This window comes from Mycteria americana, chromosome 13 (genome assembly GCF_035582795.1).
Source record: "Mycteria americana isolate JAX WOST 10 ecotype Jacksonville Zoo and Gardens chromosome 13, USCA_MyAme_1.0, whole genome shotgun sequence".
NCBI lineage: Eukaryota > Metazoa > Chordata > Aves > Ciconiiformes > Ciconiidae > Mycteria > Mycteria americana.
In genome coordinates this window covers 17,081,872-17,104,115 of record NC_134377.1, presented here as the reverse complement: position 1 = coordinate 17,104,115, position 22,244 = coordinate 17,081,872, and the positions used below count along the sequence as shown (strand labels likewise).

Genomic DNA, 22,244 nt, shown 5'->3' with positions numbered 1-22,244 from the left:
CCAGCAGACAGTATGACCTTCATAACAGGGTTAGAAAATGACCAGCCAGACGCACAAAACAATTTTTGAAGCAGGTGACTATGAACAGAACACTGTAAATCTAGATAGTAAGTTATGCACGAACAATTTATCTTTAAAACATCATTAAGTTGACATTTTTTATTCAATAGGAGAAACTAATGTTTTGATTTGCTTTTCTTTCCTGTGCAATACAATAAACACACACATACATTCTTAAAGAAAATTATAAAGCAGGCAGGGGAAAAAGCAACGTGTTAATTGCAGGTTAGACTGCAATAGACTCAATTATTTATACACAATTACAAAACTCCAGAAATTAAGCTGAGCATTGCCATACAGAACGCTCAAACCTGTTCTCAAAGTTATGTTCCATGTACTGTTACTACTAATGGCTATAGTCTCGACCACAGAAGCTTACGTATGTCTCTGCTGTTGACACTGTGATGTATCTAAACATCTGCCTTTTCAAAGCAGCTACCAGATATGGAGGGTTCAAATCAGGAAGGTACTGAGCACCTTTTGAAGTCAGTAAAATTTCTTCATTAGCAAGGTTCTATAGCTTATTGTATCATGCCCGAGCATTCAGAGACTGGTTCTTTTCTTCTCATCCCTTATCCCCACCCCAAAAATATAGCATGTTCAACTGAGGCATAAAGTAAAGCTGAAAATGCCTGCAATTGACTGAAGGAGTAGAAATAGATATAGGACAATTTGGCTGCTGCCCAACTCAGGAACAAAAGATGTGCTTGACTTAAAATACCCAATTCAAACACCGTTAAACTTCAGGAAAGTTTCAGTCCTATCCCCACAACTTTAACATAGTCAGTGGCCTTACAATTTAAACATGATTTAATTCTAAGATCTGCTTAACTGCAGATAGCTTCACAGTAGTGGAAAAATCAGTAATTTAATACTACTAAAAAAAAAAAAAAGACAAGTCTTCTCTGACAAAAGACTTAAGTCATTGCGTAACACTGTTCAAAAAAGGAAGAGGAAGACCATGCTTCTGTTACATAATTAAAACAATACTATAGGCAAATTTCTCTCCAATTTTAATATGACCATAGTAAAAACCCAAGAAGCAGGCGTTCAGGAACATGACATTCTTAGCATAGTCCCTTCTCAAGGCCTTCAGAGTTTATTTTAATGTAAATTTGCAAAGACAACTAAGCACTAGAGTACCCACGGGGAAAAAAAAGGCAAAGACTAAACTAAATATGGAAAATTTAGAATGCATGTAATAGAGAATTGATTACAAGTTTTAGTTGGTAGCAAGTACAACAAGCAAACTAATAAAGCAATTGGACACCATCCTGCAGCTAAATTTGTCTCTTACACGAGTCTAAATCACAAGCTCTTTGAAGCAAATGGACAGCACAGTACATGGAAGAGCAGAAAAAAGTGGCCTTCCAAACAAATGCTAACAGAAAGCAGTTTGAACTACCTAAGGCAAAAACATTATATACATTTATATATCATATGTTATTACCAAGGGAAAAAAAAAAACCCTCTTACAAATTTAAATTGATAACACAAGGTACTAAATTTAAGAACATTCATCCACTTTTGAAAAGCAGCCTTTCAGAGCTAGTGATAAGGGGAGACAGGCATACAATTGCTGCTAAACAATAGTAAAAAGGAACTATAGCTTTAGGACAGAATACAGAGACTATATTTTGAATTCAAACTCAGAACATGTAAGCTACAGTTTGAACCTGGTCAATCTCAACAGGCTGAACACCACTGTTGTTGTATCAAGTTCCAACAGAGAATTATAATAAAAATATATTTATCGTATACCACTTCCACAGACAAGGACTGACAATATTCTACAAACTTAAATACATAAAATCTTTTAGATATTACTAAAGAAGCCATTTACCCATCACTGCTATCTCTCTTCATATTTTTCTCCTGTTTAAAAAAAAGTGTCATTAAAGGCTCATACAGCATAAATGAAACGTGTAATGCCACGGCAAATCAATAGAAGAGCCAGGGATAGAATGCAGACCTCCTGACTCTAAATCATTTCTCTCACTCACTAGACCATGTCTCTGATTTCAGCAAGTTAAATTGTATACTCCCAGCTAGTCACTAAGCTTTAAATGAAAATCCCAAACATCTGTAAATTCCTTGGGCAGTCAGGTTCCTCCATGGCATACTCCAAGGCTGGCAGGAGCAGTCTGACAAGCACGCTCTAGGAACAGAAGTTTAACAGGGTGGATGCATGCTGCAGGAGTTAAAGGGTGGACTGAACACAGGAAAATTCAAAAACTCAAAATGCCTGGATAGCAGTTCAGTCATGGCAAGTGAATGCACATCAGCATAATGCAGCCAGACACCACCCCCTCCCGACCTGCCGGAGATCCAGCTAGTATTTACAAAGATACCAAGCCAGACTTATCCAGCCCAGCCCCCATTCCTAAATACACCATCTCAAACCTTCCTACTCACCTCTCTCTGTCTCTGGGAGCTTCCCATAGCAACAGCCCCAGCAGCTTCTGGGGCACAAGATTCTTAGCCAGAGTCTGCAGTCGTTCTCAGTCACTGCTAAATCATATGCCTGGCTCTAGCCAGAAGCTACCAACCCTTCACAAAGCTGAGCAGTCTGTAACAGGCTGGTTAAGAAGGGATGTTCACAAGACTTTAGCTTGCTCCTCAATAAAACCTCCACCTTTGCAAAGTCTTTAGTTATCACTAGTCCAAGGAAAGCATTTAAATGCTCTTACATCACACTTTCAGAGGCGTCTAATGCAATAGTTGCAGTAATTCCCCCTGAATCGCTTCTTCATTGAGAGAGACAAATTAGAGTTTATCCAGTTCTAGAAGTTCTGAAAAACTTTGGTGACTTAGAAGTGCCCTAGGTCCTACATTTTAATTGGGTAACCATTAGACATCATCCAGAAGACTCAGTAAAACACCTTGAATATACAGCATTAAGTGGACATCACAAGGAAGCTGGACTAGCAGCTGTTCCTCTTCTCCCTAGTCTTCTACAGGATGGAAGTACAAAGCCTGAGTACTGTTACACACTACCATTATAAAATCTAAATGCCTGCACCAATAAAGCCTTTTCTCTAAGAGGATTTTAGCTACCCACATAAGGTGGCAAAAATTGCAGGAGGCATAGCCTGTCCTGGCTTGAAACTAGATAAAACTCTCCCATGCTACAAGTCAGTTTACACTAATGTAAGCTGGAATCTCAAGGTAGATGCAGCTTGATTGTATCTTCAAACAATTTAAATTAACAGATTCTGTAGCTTATCCCATCTTGTGCATTTGGGATAATCTTGTAGATCCAGCTTTCCTATTAGGTACCATTTACACGTACCAAGGGGTGTTTACAATGAATCTTCAGTACGAAGTCTGTGCTCAATTACACCACTCTGGCTTCTCTTTTCTTGATAATAACATGAGAGAAAGCCTGGGACCAAACATTAGAGTTCTGGTGAGGTTTTTGTGTTTGGTTTTTGTTTGTTTCTTTCTTTTGTAAAAGTAAATCAATTTACTTTAAGAACATGTAAAAGCTTAATGGTGCATCAGTAATAATATTTTGCTTTTCCATGTGCTTAACTCTGCTTTTCTTTCTTTGGACAATAGGTTGCATTACCCACAAAAATCAGGACCTTGAAACTCAAGATAGACATTATATTACTGTCACTTCTCCAGAAAAATCGATACTAGCTTAGAAAAGGGCTACTGTTTTCTGAGATGGGGGAAGAGGAGAAAAGCAAGAGGCGGATTGATCAAACAGCAAAAAGCATTCAAGCACAAAACATTCTCTGAGAAAAATTAAGTACACACAACCTTGGTATTGTATTGGGTTGGGGCGGGGATATTGTGGTTGAAAACTAAAGAGTTTCCTCAAGTTTTAGAGCAAGAAAGAATGATTATTCCCTGAAATTCAAGGATTATTCTCCCTAAGAAACTGTCAATTAGCATAACTTTGAACCCAGCAAAACTCTTTCTGACTACGAGATGTAACTATGGCAACAAGATCCAGGAACCTACAATAAATATGATACAGTGTCAATAACCCAGTCTTTTTCATGTAAATAGATGAAGCACAAGGAAGACAGAAGACCATTTCCAGTGCTTCAGATTCAATTTTTAGATCTCTTCAATGCTAGGAATGTTAGCACATTCCAATGACTAGTAAAATAAAGAGTAGAGAAAACCAAAGGGAAGGAAAACAACACATCTCTCATGGAAAAACTATTTCCAATTTAAGAAAGAATAAGACCACATTTGTGTGCTTTTTCCATTAAACCTGTGAAATTCTATAAACAGATATAATCTCTATTAAGTTCTGTAAATAGGTTTGAAATCGTTTCAGAACACCCACTCAGTTTAATGAATAATTGAGATCTTTCTAGTGGAATTTTTAAGTCAGTCCTAAAAATAAAATAAACAGTACAGAAAGCTTTCTAATTCTCTTATTTGGCTACATCTCCCAGTTGCATCTGTAAAGGAATGGTATTTTCATATATGGGAATGTTAAGTCAGAGCTTTATACAAAAGCATTTACAATCGTGAATCGTTGCCTAAACATAAAATTAAGTTCCCTCCCCTATTCAGCAGAGTATGGGAACTTCATGGAAAAGCATAACACTCTTCCCTCCCCACAACTTGGAAATGGCTGATAGATGGCACAACAAGTGCATCATCATCCAGAGATTATTTGGATCTTGGAAAATTTAAACAACAATGGATTCCTATCACCTAAAGCCTCCCTTCTCTGGAAACTAACATAACACAATACAGTAAAAAAACTGTGTCCTCTGACTAGGAATATAATGCACATATAAGAGCACAAGGCATGCAAAGTGTTGTCAAACCCTAGACCAGAAAACACAGAACGATGTTGTGGGATTGAACACAGGGACAGGCATAAAGCTAGAAACTAATGAGGAAGCTGGAGTGAAACAGACTGGGAAAAGATTCTTAGAGAAAAGTAAAAATGGAACACAAAAATTCAGGAAGAAAAGCGACTGATGATGGAATGACAAATCCTAGACAAGATGCAGAAATGACACCAGGGAAATGAAGGTTCATTACAAACAAGAGAGTTCTGAGCTGAAAAGCTATGAAGTCACTGCCTACCAAAAGGATCCTAATCCAAATGCCATTTCTGCCTCCCTCTCTCTCTCTCCAATTGGGCCCAGCTATGAATAGCTGACTCCCTCTCATCCTAATATGAATAGCTTGAAGCCACAGTACTAAATCGCAGCAAGAGCTTGAGACACATGCTGGCCTGGGGTAACTGAATGAAGACACTAAAGACGATTCCATCTCTCTATATATGGGTCTTCAGGAGGACAGACAGTCAACTTGTCACCCTCTTGCTGACTGCAAAGATTCACTAAAGCATCTTCGCAGCCACTGACATCCTAAAAGGGACCATTAGAGTTGTGTATTGCCGCCACTAATTGCCGCACTATTTTCCCTTAGATCAAATATTCCTTTAGGGTATGGATTGCCTGATGCAAGTCAAAGCATGCCGAATATACCGAATATAAGGATATTAACCGCCCATTCACGATGCATATTTTCCAGAGACAGTATAAAAGGATAGGAACTAAAAAAAAACAAAAAAAAAACCAAAAACAAAAAACCACCAACAACTTCACAGCATTACATCAAAAGAGATTAGATCTGAAAAAAGCCTTATTTGTTGAAATATATATAGTTTAACATTTTTATGTTTCTTGCTATTCAATGATCTATTTTCTTATAGTGAAACAGATCATCAATAACTGAAAGCACATTTGTACTTATGTTCTGCTCATGTGTGTCGGCTCTGCAGCCACAACATCCTGGACCACGGCCTCATCAGAACTCAGTCTGAGTGGTTTCAGCTTCACACCATACTTGGACAGACGTGAAATAAGTTGCCTTGAGAATTCAGGTGTCATTCTCCCCATCTAGCCAATGGCAGCTATCCATCCCAGACGGTGTATTTGCCATACATTCTAATCAACAAAGATCCCACTGCACAAACAACAAACAAACAAACCAACCCACCCAAAACAACCCACAACAAAACCAAAAAACACTGCCAACAACCTCCCCCCCCCAATGTCTAAGTTCAAATATCCTGCTTAAAACTACAGAGAGAAAAGTTAACTGGCAATAATATACTATTTCATTTTATGTCCTAACTCAGGCTGTGTGAATAATTGATTTCTCGGTTCGGCAGATCAAACTGAATTTGAAATAGCTCCTTCTCTTGCTCAAACCCTCTCAAAATTTCATTTTGACATGACACGTTCCATTTCAGTCTTGTAACAAAAGCTGTGAAATGAAGGCCAGATTCACAAAATGGAGAGGAGAAAGAGGAGTTCCCTTTGATAGAAAAGCTCAGTGTGCCTCCACCTTCCCTTGTCCCTGTGACTCTCCAAGCCAGCTAAGCCAATGCAACAGCTACCCCGTGGGGAAAGGAGCCAGCCTGACCTCTCTGCCTCTGCTCCCACTGCGATACACAAGCAGCAGTGAAGGAAGTGGGAGAGGCCTTTTTGGCAGCACTACCTATCAGGTTAGCTCAGATCTATCACAAAACTGATCTCTCCATGATGAAGTACTGCATTCAAAGTGAACCTTCTCCAATGAACAGACCAAAGGAGACTTACCTTAGAAGCAAGCAGTTAAGACATCTTTCTGAACTCAAGTGTCCTGACATTCAAATCTAGTCTTCAGTTAATTCAAACTGAAGATTTGAAGCAAGCTGGGACATTTTAATTATCTTGGAATAACAGCGACAGAAGAAACTGAGAATGCCTGGGCCAGGGAAGCCTGCAGTAAGCATCTGCCTGAGATGGAAGAGGTACGATTTAGTCGCAGTGCTCAATCAAATTTCCCGCATCCTGGGCAGGACTCTAATCAGTATGCTTCTGGATAAAAGGGAAAGGATGTATCATTGTCTCTGGTTTGTAAATCTAAACTCAGTATTTTTCTTAGTTGAAACTATTCAACTTTTTTTGCAAATAGTTTCAGAACCTATGAAATCTCATTTTTAAAGAAATCTTCCTATTTGCAAAAAAGATCCCCTGAATTGTTGTGCAGTAGTAACATCCTGCATATTAAGCATCATTCCTGCCCACCATTTCACTTGCAGATGAAATGTCCACTTCTATAGGAATGCGAGAGCTACAAACTGAGACCTTGTCTTTTCAGGACACGCTGCACTTTCCAGTAAGAAATGACAAAGCCGGAAAAGTCAGTTCTCATATGGAGGAGGAAGGAGGAACCAGGATAAAAGTGGAACACCAGAAGAGTAATTGAAAACATCCTGCTTCGGCCCAGATGCTAAGCCAGGTGACGGCACTCAGAGCTGCCAGGGCAGCGGACAAACACCACGTCTAGATGAATACATCAGAGATCTTTCTTTAAACTTGTTCATGGGGCTTTCGAATTCCTCCACAACTTCTTGAATCTATTGTTGTCAGTAAATATTAAAAGTAAGAAAGAGAAAGCACATTTCATGCAAGGATTGCCGAATACCTTATGAGTGGAAAACCCACTGGACTCTGTAAAAGTACCTAAATCCTCATATACCTCATACTCCTGAATTGACTTGTTAAATTAAAAAAAAAAATTTGCACTAAGTTTCTGAGGTAATAACTTTATTACTCAAATAATATCTCTGTTCCTCATAAGACCAAGTGATTCATCCAAGGTCACAAACAATCTATGTCTCTTGACATCAGATTATACTTTAATTGTAACAGTTAGCACGTCTAATTTAAAGGTGAACCATGCCAGTAGAAAGTCAGAACTAGGAGCTGCAGCGTTACCAAGAGACAAGATACAGACTGGAGCTCACTGATGGTCTCTGGCTCTAGGAGTCACAAGCATTTTACACATCCTTCTCTTAAGGTGCCGTGAGTCCCACATCCCAGCCCTGCCACATTTCATTCAAAATCTGCCTGCCTGTCATGGCATCTAACCTCTGTACTACGTTCCATGTCCATTAAACACAATTAAGTTATGAAGAATTTGCAATTAATACAGATCCTTTTTTCCAGTACAGCATATGGAAACAAATAGGCTATTTCTGATGAGCAATAACAACTATAAAGTTAAAACTAGAAACTGTTCCACACTTGTTTCAGGTTTTTATTCATGATACTCAAGCTGATTATCTACACCCTAACAGCAGTGTTCAGGACAAAGAATGCAGTTTTCCTTTATAAATTGCTACTTCTGCTTAATTTTTAAAGAAACTCCTTCAACAGCCTATCTATGTAGCTTATGAACAGTTAAGGCAAGTACTATCAGGTTTTGCCAAATTAGATATTGAATTTATTAATAATTTACTGTAACTTTTAGTACCATGGTTAAAAATAGCTCTCTCGTGAGCATTTAGTCCATATCAGATACTGTGGTAATTATCCTCAGAATCTAAATCATTACGATAAAAACAAAATAACCAGACTGAGCAGAAGCAAAGCCAAATTTTAATCTTCACGAGTAACATTTCTCTTTCATGCAAATCCCTGCATGTGTATGGAAGGCCATTGAAACAGAGCTAGCTAATTAGAGATGCTAGTAAAATTAAGAAAAGTATCCATGCAAAAAGTGAGGAAAAAGAGCCACCTCTAAGCCTCTCTTTCCACATGAAAGATTTTAAATCACCTCCCTTGCTCTCATTATAATCCCTCCTGGTTTTTTGTTTTTTGTTTTTTTTTTTTTTTTTTTTCCCTCTCTACACTGCCCCCACCTACATACAATCACTATGGAAAATAAGCTCATTATAGTGCAGCATGGGTAAGCAACTGCAGTCAGAAATGAATCAATTGATCCAAAGCTTCATATTAGTGGCTGCCATTTGCATCACAAGGAAAAGTGTGATGGCATCCCCTGTAGACAGTAACCTACACTGAGAAGAGATCCAGATTTGTCTTGATGAGTTTATGCTGTCAGAACAAATGTTGGTTTTCCCCTATCTTCCAGGTCATCTTATCAGGATTCCCTGCTACAACATGTTAATCTCAATTACTCTGATTAATATTATACTAGCTTCTTTTATTTCTACATTAAAGCCAGTCACATGAGAAGTGTGGTTGAGGACTTTATAATCATAGAGTCAAACTCATCAGTATCTATACACCTGCCTTCTCTCCAGGACGTGTTAACACGTTTACGCCCTATTCTAAATTATTTTAGCTTTGTCTATATAGACATAACTGACACACAGCCTCTTTGCATTTCTCCATATTTAATTTTGTCAAAGAATGTGGACATGACTCAGCTGAAGTCAACAGAAGGACACAATTAATATGATTTTGTCTCAAGTTTGTCATATGAGATTTATGTTGCTATAACAGAGATTTATGCAGTAATAAAACTGTACTATTATTAAACTTTCTACAGCATATCAGTAACAGGGATTACACAAATCATCTCATATGGGGGAAAAGCAAAAACCGCTATACACACATTTCTAGATGGTAAGCATTTTAATAAAATCTGTAGTTCTTTTAAATAAACAATGCCTATCTCACTTATTGAGTTTCCATGCAGCATTCTGTGTACATTGAGAAAAATCCAGACCTTCACTTCTTAAGATATGATCAATACATTCCATTTGTTATGTAACAAGTATGTAGGAAGAGGGAAAAAGTATTTACCTACAAGTAACACTGAAAATTAACATGAATAATTTATATCTATTAAAACTACTTTTTTGTAGCCTTTAAAATGCTCTAACAGATTTTCTGTGTTTATACTTATATCCCAAAGAATTCTGAAGAGGTTCACAAATTACATTTTCAGTACATCTTTGCAGATCTCCTCCCATTTAAGTTGTATGCTACTTCAGACCTTGGCAAAGTTAAATGACAGAAATATAAGGAGAGGTGTCAGACCATTTAAAAAAAAAAAAAGCCTTTAAGGTAAGTTTAATAAGCATCTGTAGTGCTCTTAAAAATCACCCCTGTATATAGCCTCATCTCACAATAAATTCATGTAATTCATTGGACTTGTGTCCAACAAAAGCCAGCCATTATAAAAGCTCACCTTTGACCAAAATTTAGCTGAGGCATACTCTATTCCAACGACATGATTATATGGAAACTTTACTTGTTTGTCCATCTTCCTCACTTATGCTGCTGTTACAGCAGAAAACCACCAGCAGTCCTGCCCCGTAACTAACTTTAACTTACCAGACTGTACAAACAAAAAGAGGAATGCATACTTTAGTAAGAAAACAGATAATGATATCTTTCTTTCATAAACTTATTGTGGAGATACAAAAAAAAAAAATTCAAATTATTGCCTCGAGCATCCTCTAATCCCAAATTTAGACAGTGATTTTTGTGACAGGGTTAACCATTATGATCAAAGTATATTTTGCAATCTAGCATACCGGCTATCTAGAATTAGCAAAAAGGAGACTGCAATCCAGAAAGGGACAAATGTAAGGAGAAACAGAGATCACATTTAAAATTCCTTCCATTCCACTGGAATGGTTACCCAGCCTTTAGACATTGTTGAGCCTCTGGAAGATAGTTCAAACCAAGATTCCCAAAGGGATTAAGAGAAATGGGAGGGGAGCCAGCAAACTGAAGACAAGTTTTACGTACCAAACATTCTCTTCAATAATTCACAAGGCATGAAATTGCCTCATATATTATTTGGCTTTGGTCCAGAGTAAGTCTAATTTGCCAGAGAAAAGCAAATCAATGTATACAAAAGTGACACATGTAATGCATATATTTCATAGACTTCAGGATTAAAATACGTAATTGCTTTCTTAGGAAAACACATTAAACACTATGTTAGTGAGCCTTTTATTTTCAGGAAGGTAGGTAATCGGCTTCCTTCCCAGAGCCCTATATAAGACATCATGTACTATCCTTCCCACTTCATGTTTCAAGTCACATGCACAATCCTGCATGTCCTCTAATTTCCATAAAAATTCCATATACAGGAAGCACAAAGTAACAGACACTAAAGGAATAAAGTATCTCCACTGCATCAGTTTGGTCGATCGTAGTGCAGCACCACTACCAGAGTACATCAATTCAACTAATGTATAAACCAACACCAGTATTTAGACTAAATTTCTTTCCTGCGCGTGCTTAGCTTCTCAACATGAGTACTCTACTTTTAGGGATTGATTCGACCATATCAGGGAGGAAATAACATCAGGGAAATCACTGAAGAGAAAATACGCTACTTGGTGAGCCAACTGTGATATGTGGAAACAAGCAATGCCATCTTTGTAGCATTTCCAAAAGATGCTGTTATTAACTCTTCTAAACACAATCCTATTCCATGTTAAAATGGTTTCCTACTCTGAAAAGTGCCTAAAAATTGCATGGGATTTCATATTTACTGCTTCAAATTGCCAAAGCAAATTTTGCTTATTTTGCAAACCGAAAGATTGGTTCTTACATCTAAGTTGTTAAATTCTACCTAGAGTTATGGCAAAGTACATGTTTCTGATTCATGTACTATCATAATAAATTTTTCATACATATATATATATATTATCAATATCCATAAAACATCCATACGAAATAAATATCTATTGAAAATGTGCTTCCTTAAAAGAAACATCGTTGACAGTTTAGAAGACAAGTATCAAGTTATTACTGCTGGAAAAAAATCTGACAGAACTTCTCTTTCAAAGATATTAATTTTATAATAGAACAAATGGTTCCTTAACTTAAAACTTAAGATCTTGAATCATTCACAAAACAGCCATCATGTTCCCCTTGCATTTTGCTTAGTGTGCAGGCTGTGCTTGCCATTATTTGCAGAACAGCCATTCATATTATTTCAAGCATAAGGTATTATTATAAATGCAAACAAACTTTAATATCCCCCTCAAACTACGTTTGCTATAGCATAAAAATCAAAATACTCGCTGTGCAGTGAAGCACCTTAGTTCAACCAGTGAGGACAGATGCACCAAACAAGCCTGTAACATCTTGGCTCAACATGTAGGTAAAATTAGCAGACTAAGATATATGCTATATTGCTGGATAGCTGCAAGGACAAAGGTAGGGCTGAGGAAAGCGTTTTATACAGCATAGCTAGTTTTCCTAGTATAGCAGTCAGCATGCAAAGCAATTCCAGAGAACAGGAGTGTCTAAGCGGTCTGCTAGCAGCATGCAGTCTACTGAATAATTGCTGTGGATCTAAGGCTTTCCTGCTCACCCATTCCTAACCTAAGGGCTCATCAGATGTATACTGCAAGCTTGGGCAGCAATAGGCCGTTCCCTGAAAAATATGCTACTGTAAGAGATGATAGTGAAAAGAATGAATCCACTTTCAACCCACTTCCTTCATGCTCTGAAGAGGCCTTCAGCAACACTGGTGGCCAAAAGCAGGATGAAATCTGGCCAGCAAACACATACTGTTAGTCTGCAACACACAAAGACCAAAAGCAATACTGCAGGCACAGTCAGTATTTCATTTATAAAGAATCACAACCAAAGATGTTCTACTTTTTCTTTTTTATTTAATACTGCTTGCCCCCTTTTTTTTTTAATCAAATTACAGCATTACAAGGTTATAATATCAAGGGTATGTCAAGACACAGGGGCTTGCAAAAGTGAATCTTGTGATTTCTGCATGAAAAATGTTTGGGGAAACTGCAGCACATAGAAGTCCTTTACACTACCTATTTAAGAAAATACCCCACAAGGTACCAGAAGAAAACCAAAGGCCATTGCTATTGTAAAACTAATCAGGATACATTTTCTCTTTCGCTACCAGGTAAGGGAATTCTTCTCTTTGTAATGATTACCTTGAGTGCCTCTAATTTCCTTTTCAACTTTTTTTGGCAGAAATCCTTACAGATGCAAGACACAGAACACATTAAAGACAGAAAAACACGCATTTCCAAGTGCAACCACGTATCTTTAAACAATCTATCTGCCAATTTTAAATTAAACACATGAAGACCTTACAACAAATTTATGAAAGGAATAAAAAACAAGCGGAACTCAGATTTCATTCATTAGTCCAAAACAGTTCTATTCTAGCCTTGTTTCAATTTGGTTTACTTTGTGGTATTTGAGGATATAAAATGCACCTGCGTGTTGAACATATCCTGTGACAATACTACAAATAATAATTGCAACCTGGTGAGCTTAACTTGGCTCATCTGATTGGAATTAAGTTGCATTAACGGCATTCTGCTGAGAAATATCTGCGTGACCAATAGAATTAAATGGCAGTTTAATGAGTTATCAGTCTCTAACAGTCTTTTGAGCAGTGACAACCAACTGAACAGATTTATGAACTTCTAGGTAGGCCCCAGATCAAGATTACGATTTTGGGTTGCCTGATCACATTCTCTCCACAGTATAATCAGGGGGTGGGGCAGTGTTGTCAAAACAAAGGGGGGAAAAACCCTCCAAAACCAAACCTCTTCTTACCTGTTGCTTAAAATGTAAGGGAATAAATTACTGAGATTTAGGAGGATTAGAGCTGTGACACTGGAAGCAGATGGTGACAGTGGTGCAATTGAAGCTGGGAGAAAGACTAAAAATATTCATGAAAATGTAGCAAAGTAAAAATAAAAAGCTACTACTTGGAGTTGCAACTGCCAAAAAGAAGTGTGACAATGTGGCTTGATAATTCTCAGATTACTGGATTTTTTTTTTATCTCCTGGGTTCTGTATCTTTCTCCTTCAACTGCCAGCCCTTCCCAGCAGTTGTTCTTCTTCACCCCACAATCCATGAATAAAACACAGTTTCAGACACCCCTGTCATCCATTCATCACTCTGCTAAGTCCCTTTGCTGGCTCTGTTTCCCAATTTATGCATCGTAAAATTCTGTACACGTTTAACAGAGTAGCCATTTATAAATAGCTTTTATTATACAAGGCAGGCTTGATGCTCAAACAGGAGGTCAGAGGTACTGGCACTTAATTCTTATACCTTTCCATTCTGCTGTTCCTCCCAATTTCTTGCAACTAGCTATCCTCAAAGAAGAATGTTAATGTTGATTTGTAATTATCTTTTCTCTTTGATGAGCCCACTTCTTTAATAGTGGGCAATATCTCCTTTTCATATGTGAAATATTAGAAAAATGAAGAGACTAGGCAGTTATCCCCACGCTGAGTCATAAATCAGCTACAGTTCTACTACTTACTGAGTCCAAGGCACAGATTCCCACAGCAACATATGGATCCTTTGTTATAGTATAATTTTGCTCAGATATATATTCTGGAGATGGGAGAACCAACTGTAAACAACAAAGCAAATATGCTTCAGTGGTAGACTGAACTGAAGCAGGGCCATGGAAACAGCAGGTGAAGCAAAGGATCAGGGTATGGATTTTACATCTAGAAACCACTACTCTTTACTAGTAGATGACAGCCTTCTTGCATCCATCTATTATGGCTTCTTGCCAAAGTCAATTTAAGCCTAACACTTTCTGCGCACTTGAGAGGAATAAAGAAAATGCTTAAAGAGCTATGGGGTTGTCATTGAGGAGAATGGCGAATGCTGCAGTATGCTGGAACTGATGGCTCCAAAAGAGGTGAAGTCTGCGTATTTGTGTGGGAGGAGAGGCTGCACAGCATCAGGGAGCTACAGGGCAGTGTCCACAAGCTAGTAAGTCCCGTTCCCTTGATTAGTGTTATGCATTGATGGACTACCCTAAAATAGCTGAATAATGGTGGAAACAAAGAGCCCACTGGGGGAGAGAAGTTGCATGCTAAAAAGATCTTCTCAAGGATAGACATTAACAGTCCTTAACAATAACAACCTCTTCCTCTCCTTGCTTGGTTCATTCTCTGGTTTACCAGTTCTTTGTGCAGGTATTTCTATACTAGATACAAGTTTTCCCCACAGCACAACCACCTGTCACTATGCTTTATAAAATTAATCCAAAACTGAGGTTCTATAGTGAAATTATCATATAAGTAAATTGTAGGAAAAGCTGACGAAGAAATGTAAGAACTCAAAACACTTGCCTACTCAATTACCACTTTCAATACTACCTAAAAATATTAAAGAAAATTATTATTGCTGAGCACTCTGAGACCAGTTTGTTAAGACACCCACTGATACGAATACTTGACCCTGCACTTAAGTATTTAAATCTTTTTAAGGTTCATAGCCCACCCATCCCTCCTTGAGGTATAATCTGACACACAGCCAAGAGGAACGGCTGTTCAGAGCTCTAATAGCACAGAAACCCATTTGCAATTGCTCTTTGCCTTTGTCCTCTACAAACCAGTCAAGGACCCAAGCTCTTGAAGAAATACTGCTAAATTGGACTCTGGTATTACTACAATTGCTCAGTAGCAAGGCTGCAGATGGAAATAATTCCCAAGGACTAAGAAACTTCAGAGCACCCCAGTAAAAAGAGGAGAAAAATATGAAGAGACCCTCAAAGTGGTTTGTGCTCAGCACATGCTGAGCCTGTCTCCTCCCTGGGCTAGCGAGTGGGGAGAGCTGGTAATGCTCCACAAATGTCTCAGGCCCCATCCTCTGTCGCACTGCCTTCGATTTGCACATTCTTCTCTTCAGTGTGTGCAGCAAGAATGTCACTGCAGAGCAAAGCAGAGAGCACCAGAGATGGCTCACCAGCATCAAAGGAGTGTTCTCAACACTGCAGGTCACATGGGGAAGTAGCAAGAGAGAAGGCTATTGTGAGCAAGTTCTCCCACAACTCAATTTCTCTTCTTGAACAGAGGTGAGGAAAAGAGAAAGGTGGCAGGGACAACAAGGTTAAGCATCATCAGGTTCCATTAAAGTTCTCACTACTGTTAAGTGTCATTAGTCTATTGCTTTGAAAAGAGGAGCTACTTGTGCTATTAGTTTTGGTGGAAATCAGGACGATTCTACCCAGAGGAACAACAACATCCTGAAAGTATCTCCAAATCAAATAAAAAGGGACAAAACACAAACACTAATTAGTTTTTAGGAGGAAGCTTGATACATTTAAATATGTAAAGCATCATGGTTGTAACAGAAAAGGACTGGGCTTAGCAACTCTTTTCTAATCAATTCCAAATTGAGGATACCTTCTTCAGAGTGCAGATGTGCAACTCTTTCCCATCAAGAGGTCACACATTCAAACAAGGCAGACAGAGTAATACTATTATATAGTCCTACACTACTTCAAAGCTTCGTCCCAATTTAATGTGATTGGCAGTACCCAGTGAACATGCTAATGCATCTGTACTTTACTGCACATACCAGGCTATTGAAAATGCTTCATAAGGTCTTCATCTACCAGGAGCACAAGCCTCTAAACATTCCAATCTCTTCTGTGTAAGTTTTAATTCTTTTAGGACATGTTAAAGATGCACGCATTTATTACTGGTCTGTTCTATACACTGATATCGCATCCAGTAGAATAAATATTTGTAACTACCCAGCAACACATTCCATAAAGCAAAGCATCTCAAACACTTGACAAGTACCAATTAAGTCTTGTTATGCAGAGATAGTATTTTTCTCATTTTGTAGATCACGCCATTTTATTTCCTGAAGAGGTGGAATAATTTAGGAGAATTTGTCTACAATAGGATTAACATGGAGCTGTTGCAGTTGCTGTATCCAGAAGTCTCTGTGCACCTGATAAGGGTAAGCCTCATAACCACCTACATGGTATTTGTTTATTATTTTGTAAATGTCTCTTTCCATTTTAGAGTAATACTCTACATGCATGAGACAGCCTCATTAGAAACGTTACACTATAACTGATAAAAACCAAAGGAGATAGGGTCCAAAATGCAGGTTCCAGTAGGCGAGAAAAGCAATAGCTGAGATTAATTCCTGACTTAAGTCCCAAGACTTGAACAGAATGCAAAGTGCAGCAATTATATTCAAATATGATGAATGCCATAATTATGACTTCAGAGATAAGTGGAAATATTTTGAGAAGCAGTAGTTCAGATAAAGCCATATCTAAAATAGGGAGTACTAGACTTTACCTACTATAAAACAGTCTTAAGGGATTAACAATATTTGTATTTTTAATTGTTTATGTCTAACGTATGCTGTTTTGGAATTAAAGAAATAAAACCTCCTGTCTAACATACTACCATTAATAACTGCTACTATAAAGACATGAAACTCTTCTCTCTGAATCAAGGAGGAACTAGTGCCCAAGTGTTTTAAGGGACGCTTCATTTTTCCCCAGAGACCTGTAAAGCTGAGGTCTTCAATACTTGTGGTGAATATCAATGATTAATACTGACTTTAAAAATAACAGGGAACAAGCAATGGATCCTTTCCAGGTAATATCATTTCCTCTGGGATTATTGGAAGGAAGAATTTAAACATTTATTCCACGAGTTTAAAAACAATCGGGGGAAAAAAAAAAAAGCAGTTATTACAGACAACGTTTGATGGGAAGACTGGTCATCTATAAATGAAGGGCCTTCCTTATACAATTTTCTTTTTTAAGATACAGAAAATGATGGCAGGAGAATGATACTTTATCTTCACAAGTTACGGGGGCAGAAAGTCACAAGAGGCCCAAGTGATTTTCAGCTAATGTGGTATTTCTGAATGTGAGATTAACAACAGGTATTTCTGATTTAATTTGCTTTGTTTTAAAACCCCTTCACACTGCCCACTAATACAGAACTTCATGACAGTCATAATTCGAAGGCTGTTCGTAAGTACTAGCAGAAAATTCCATGATCAATATAATCTGCTGCTTTGAGCAGGGAAGACAGTATTTTTCAGTAATCTTTACCAAGTATTTCTACAAAAAACAAACAAACAAAAAGATAAGAAACCTCATTCCAAAAAAGTTTAGCATCTAGTAGCCAGCTTGCAATTCTATGTGTTTGGAACTGGCAGAGATGGTAATTCTTCTGTTTAAGCCAAAGCAAAAACTAATCACATATATCTTTCTGCCAGTATGCAGACTTTGATTTCAAATGATGTCCTATAAGGAGTATACTGAAATTTGTGACAAGGAACAAAGCTTAGAAAGATGGAGCAGAAGATAGAATGAATGTGAAGAGAGAAGAGGGATACACAGATTTGTTGTACAGCTCTTTGAAGGTGAGAATAAACAGAAGTTTGAGAGAAACACTGGAGAAAGGACAGTCAGCAGTTGCACAAGAAAATCACGTAAACATTATGTTGGATGGACCAAGCGAAGAAATGTCAAGGACTTTACAAGAGATCAGGGAGAGAAAGGTATGAAGTATAGGCACAACAAATTATGCTTTTGCAATTGAGAGGACAGTTTGCATTACAGAAATGAAAATGAAGCACCCTCAGAAAGCAAGGAGCACCTGGGTGTTAGAAGACGACAAAAGCACAATGTTATACTACTACAAGAAGAAAACCCAAACGTATAAGCCCACACAAAACCCCAAGGATCCTAATTAGAGAGAACAGGGCTGACCCATAGTCCTGCCAACAAACTGCAGAGAATTCCAGCAGCGAGAATTGACAGTGACATTTTAAGTCAATGAGAATCTATTTTACTCTTCCTCCCACAACACAAATGAATAGTAGTGCTAATGAAATTCCACTCCTATTATAAATTGACAAACACAATCCTGCGTTTATCCCTTCCAGCAAAATTTGCCTTTTAACAAACTCAAACTATTCTGAAATACCCTGTGGTCACAATAGGACAAAACAAAATGCCACTCTCTCCTGCATTGCCCATCTTCCAATTAGCTTGACTTCAGTGGACCAAGATAAAAATTTTTCTACTGTATTTTACACCTACAGTTTTGGATGAATTATATTAAAATTTACAATTTTAGTCACAGACTTTAATACAGTCTGGTTATTTATTTCACATTCGATCAAATGTTTCTAACTGAGGATGGGTTTCTAATTCATTACACCAAAATAACTTGCTTTAAAAAAAAAACACCACCAAAAATCCATATGCACTGGTTTCCAGTGCTGTCTCCTCCAAAATGCCAAGGAATTACATTATATGCAGAAATTAACAGAAGTTTACATAATAAAAATAATTGATTGGATTTTGGGCCAAGATACAAAATGTAATCTGTGCATATTATTATTCAGAAAAATGAGAGAAAATATTCTTATTCCTTTCTTTTTAAATGAGTTTCCTCAGAAAGGCTAGATAACCTTTTCCTACTTAATTGTGGTATACTAGGAAAGAAGCTCTTTGTATCTTTCGATTAGAAGTGTACAGAGAAATAATTCTGTGTTTCTTTCAGGCAAAAAATAAATAGCTATAATATTTACCAAGAAGAAAAGAAAAAAGAAAAAAAAATAAAGAGAGAGAATAACGTTACACTGTGAGCTGTCTGCTCTCACAAGTTAAGCAGGGCGTGATCAGCTCTCAACGTAACACACCAAGTGCACCAGTAGTGCCCTCCTCTCCTCTAGGTGTGTTATACAGAAAAAAGGAAGGCAAGAGCTTTCATATTTAAGCTGAGCTGTAAGGCGGTTGATTAGCCATTAACAAATGCGAACAATTCCATGGCACATGTGTGTCTGCTTGACAAATTCCATTGTGAGTAAAGACTTATTTTCCCACGGTCTCTAGTTTGTACATAACTCTTTCCTTCCATCCCTGAGAAGTTATGCACCCCGTTGAGTACAGTCAGTAATTTGCTCAGCCTGACAGCTGGCTAACATGACACATTTACTAGCAAGCTCTCCCAAATTTGAGAATTCACACTGGTATCTGCTGGGATTAAAGACAATAAATAAATGCAGCATGTCAGCTTCAGAATCCAACGTGTTTTCTGTATTTAGTCAACACAGCTTTAATACAAACTGAATGGCATAAGTATTACAAGTGTCACCACTCTTTATAAACAGCTTTTCTAGCCATTTTGTGAATAAGTCCAGACCTGTACTATTCCATCCCTTGCTTCCACCATCATCCAGATACACACTTCAAAGAATAGTCTTCCAAATTCCTTTCTACAGATTGCGTTCATCTGAACACCAAGTATCAATGCCCCTAAGATGTCTTCTCTTGCTCTTGACTTAAATAGGCTCTTCCTCAGGGACCAACCAAGCTTTTGGGACTTAAGAACTGGATCCAAGGTATGTCACCTAGTGCCTTGTCAAGCTGATTATCCCACAACTCTCTGTGACCTGAAAACCTGACTTTTCATCATACCACAATAAATATCAGCAACTCTTTACTATATAACAGTTATACAGTAACGGAAATAGCATGAAAACTTCATCCTCAAATACAAAGCTAGGATGCAATTCCAATCTTATGTAAGCTCTAACAAGTAAAAATTTCTTCCAAAACCAAAGTTATTTTCAATTAAATGTGTCCTACTGTGCCAAGATGGCATGACTAGTTCTGAATTCCAGATAGCTAAGGTCACCATGAAGAAGCTTTGTGCTAACTACAAACTCATTGGCAAAGATCATCTTTATATGTGATTAGTACTAGAACACAAGTATATTTACTGCAATACAACAGTTCCAAGGCCAAATGAAGAAATGTGTACCACAGAAAATCATTTCAGAAACATACAATAGACATCTTAGCCATAGTTTACAACTTTTAATTACCTGTAGGGGCTATTATAGCACATTATTCTGATACTCCTATCTTTCAGAAAATCTGGACTCTCCAGTTTCTGTTAAAGAGATCACATGTAACTACTACTACTAGCCCATGCATTTTCTGAAAACGGTTACTGAAGATAACAGCAAGAGATCAATAGGACCCATTTACTATCAGCAGTTAATTCAGGATCTATAGACCAAAACAAGTTAAGTTTTGCAGTAACATTATTATAGATAGCTTTGCCTGTAGTCATCTTTGTAAAAACTCCTTATTTCTTCTAAATCACTGCTAAGAGAGTCAAATTTCAGTGGCGAGAACAAGGATTAACAAGTGAGGGTAACGCCACTCTTCCCATCAAGTTTCTAAGACTAAAGGATTCCCAGAACACTCACCACTCTGTAAAGTGCTTTTTCTTTCTTTGTATGCACTCGCATGATAGCTTCACTGAAAAGGGTGTTTTGGTCAAATATTATCCATTCCATTCATATCACATACACCAAATAAAACAGAACCTGACAACCAGGCAGCAGTAATTCTGCTCACTTGAACTAATTGAAAAACTTAGGAAATAAACTCTTTGGTCCCTGAAAATTAAGGAAGCATTGGCATGGGAAGAGATGAAAACTTACAGCAAAAAATAATTTTATCATTTGTTAAACAGTAGCAACTTTTTGTTCCCCAAAAGTACCCATACACTTTTTTCACTATTACTGCTACAACAAACACAAATTGTGGACTATGCATTCTCACAAAAACACTATACAAATACCTACAACCTCCTCTACACAGAGAAGGCAGTAAGTTTGTTTTCCTCCATGACATTCTTAACCCCCAAAAAAGCGCAAGCTGACCTTCTCAATTTTCAAAACTGTCCTTATCTTTACCTCTCACAGAAGAATGGAAAGTCCAGGGAACAGTGAAAGAATGTAAATTCACATCCTAGCTTATTTCATAGTAACTTTCCCATATAGACAGAGTTATATATGTTTCTTTCCCTTTACATTGTTGTCTTTACTTAGTAAAAGATGCTTTGTCCTCATGCTCTTTGGAGGAGAGTTATGCATGACCACAGAACTACCTAGGAACAGTTTATTAGTTTCAGGTTTTGGCACTACCTCCTTCAGGATCTGCTTTCCACTCACAGATAAGTCCTAGAATGGTAAATGCATTGACAGTAGGGGGGGAAACAAGAAGGAATATATGCAGCTATAGGTCTCACTTTCGCAAAGTAAGCTCCTTTCCTAATCTGCCTCGGTATACAGTTCAAATTTACTAACGTCAGACAGATGAAAAATCATCCTGCCATGATCATCTGCTCCTCTGGTTCTAGACTGCACAATTCCCTTTTCCATTTTATTCCTTTGATTCAGTTTGGGACCATTACTGCTGGTAAGTATTTTGGACAGGAAAACATCAGCCTCTAATATTTAAAAAAATAATTACCTCTTTCCTATCCACTTTTATTTCTCTGGAAGGTATTGCTCATGTTCATTTGAAACAATTAATATTGGTAACATTCCAGGATCACCTCCTCCAAGCCCAGGAGCGATGCATCCCAACAAAGAGGAAGTCAGGCAAAAACGCCAGGAGGCCTGCATGGTTGAACAAGGAGCTCCTGGACAAACTCAAACACAAAAAGGAAGCCTACAGAGGGTGGAAGCAAGGACAGGCAGCCTGGAAGGAATACAGAGAAATTGTCCGAGCAGCGAGGGATCAGGTTAGGAAAGCTAAAGCCCTGATAGAACTAAATCTGGCTAGG

The 22,244-nt window shown here is 37.8% G+C and overlaps 1 protein-coding gene across 15 annotated transcripts in view; it reads right to left on the bottom strand.

The window, feature by feature from the left end:
- ARVCF (ARVCF delta catenin family member) overlaps positions 1–22,244 on the bottom strand; it is a 295,496-nt gene that overhangs the window by 242,770 nt on the left and 30,482 nt on the right. For 3 of the 15 annotated variants that reach the window (XM_075516532.1, XM_075516541.1, XM_075516547.1), the window contains exon 3: positions 14,132–14,224. The exons of the other annotated variants lie outside the window; for them this stretch is intronic. The gene's annotated coding sequence lies outside the window, so the exon portion shown is untranslated. The remainder of the gene's footprint in view (positions 1–14,131; positions 14,225–22,244) is intronic. 15 annotated transcript variants of the gene reach the window in all.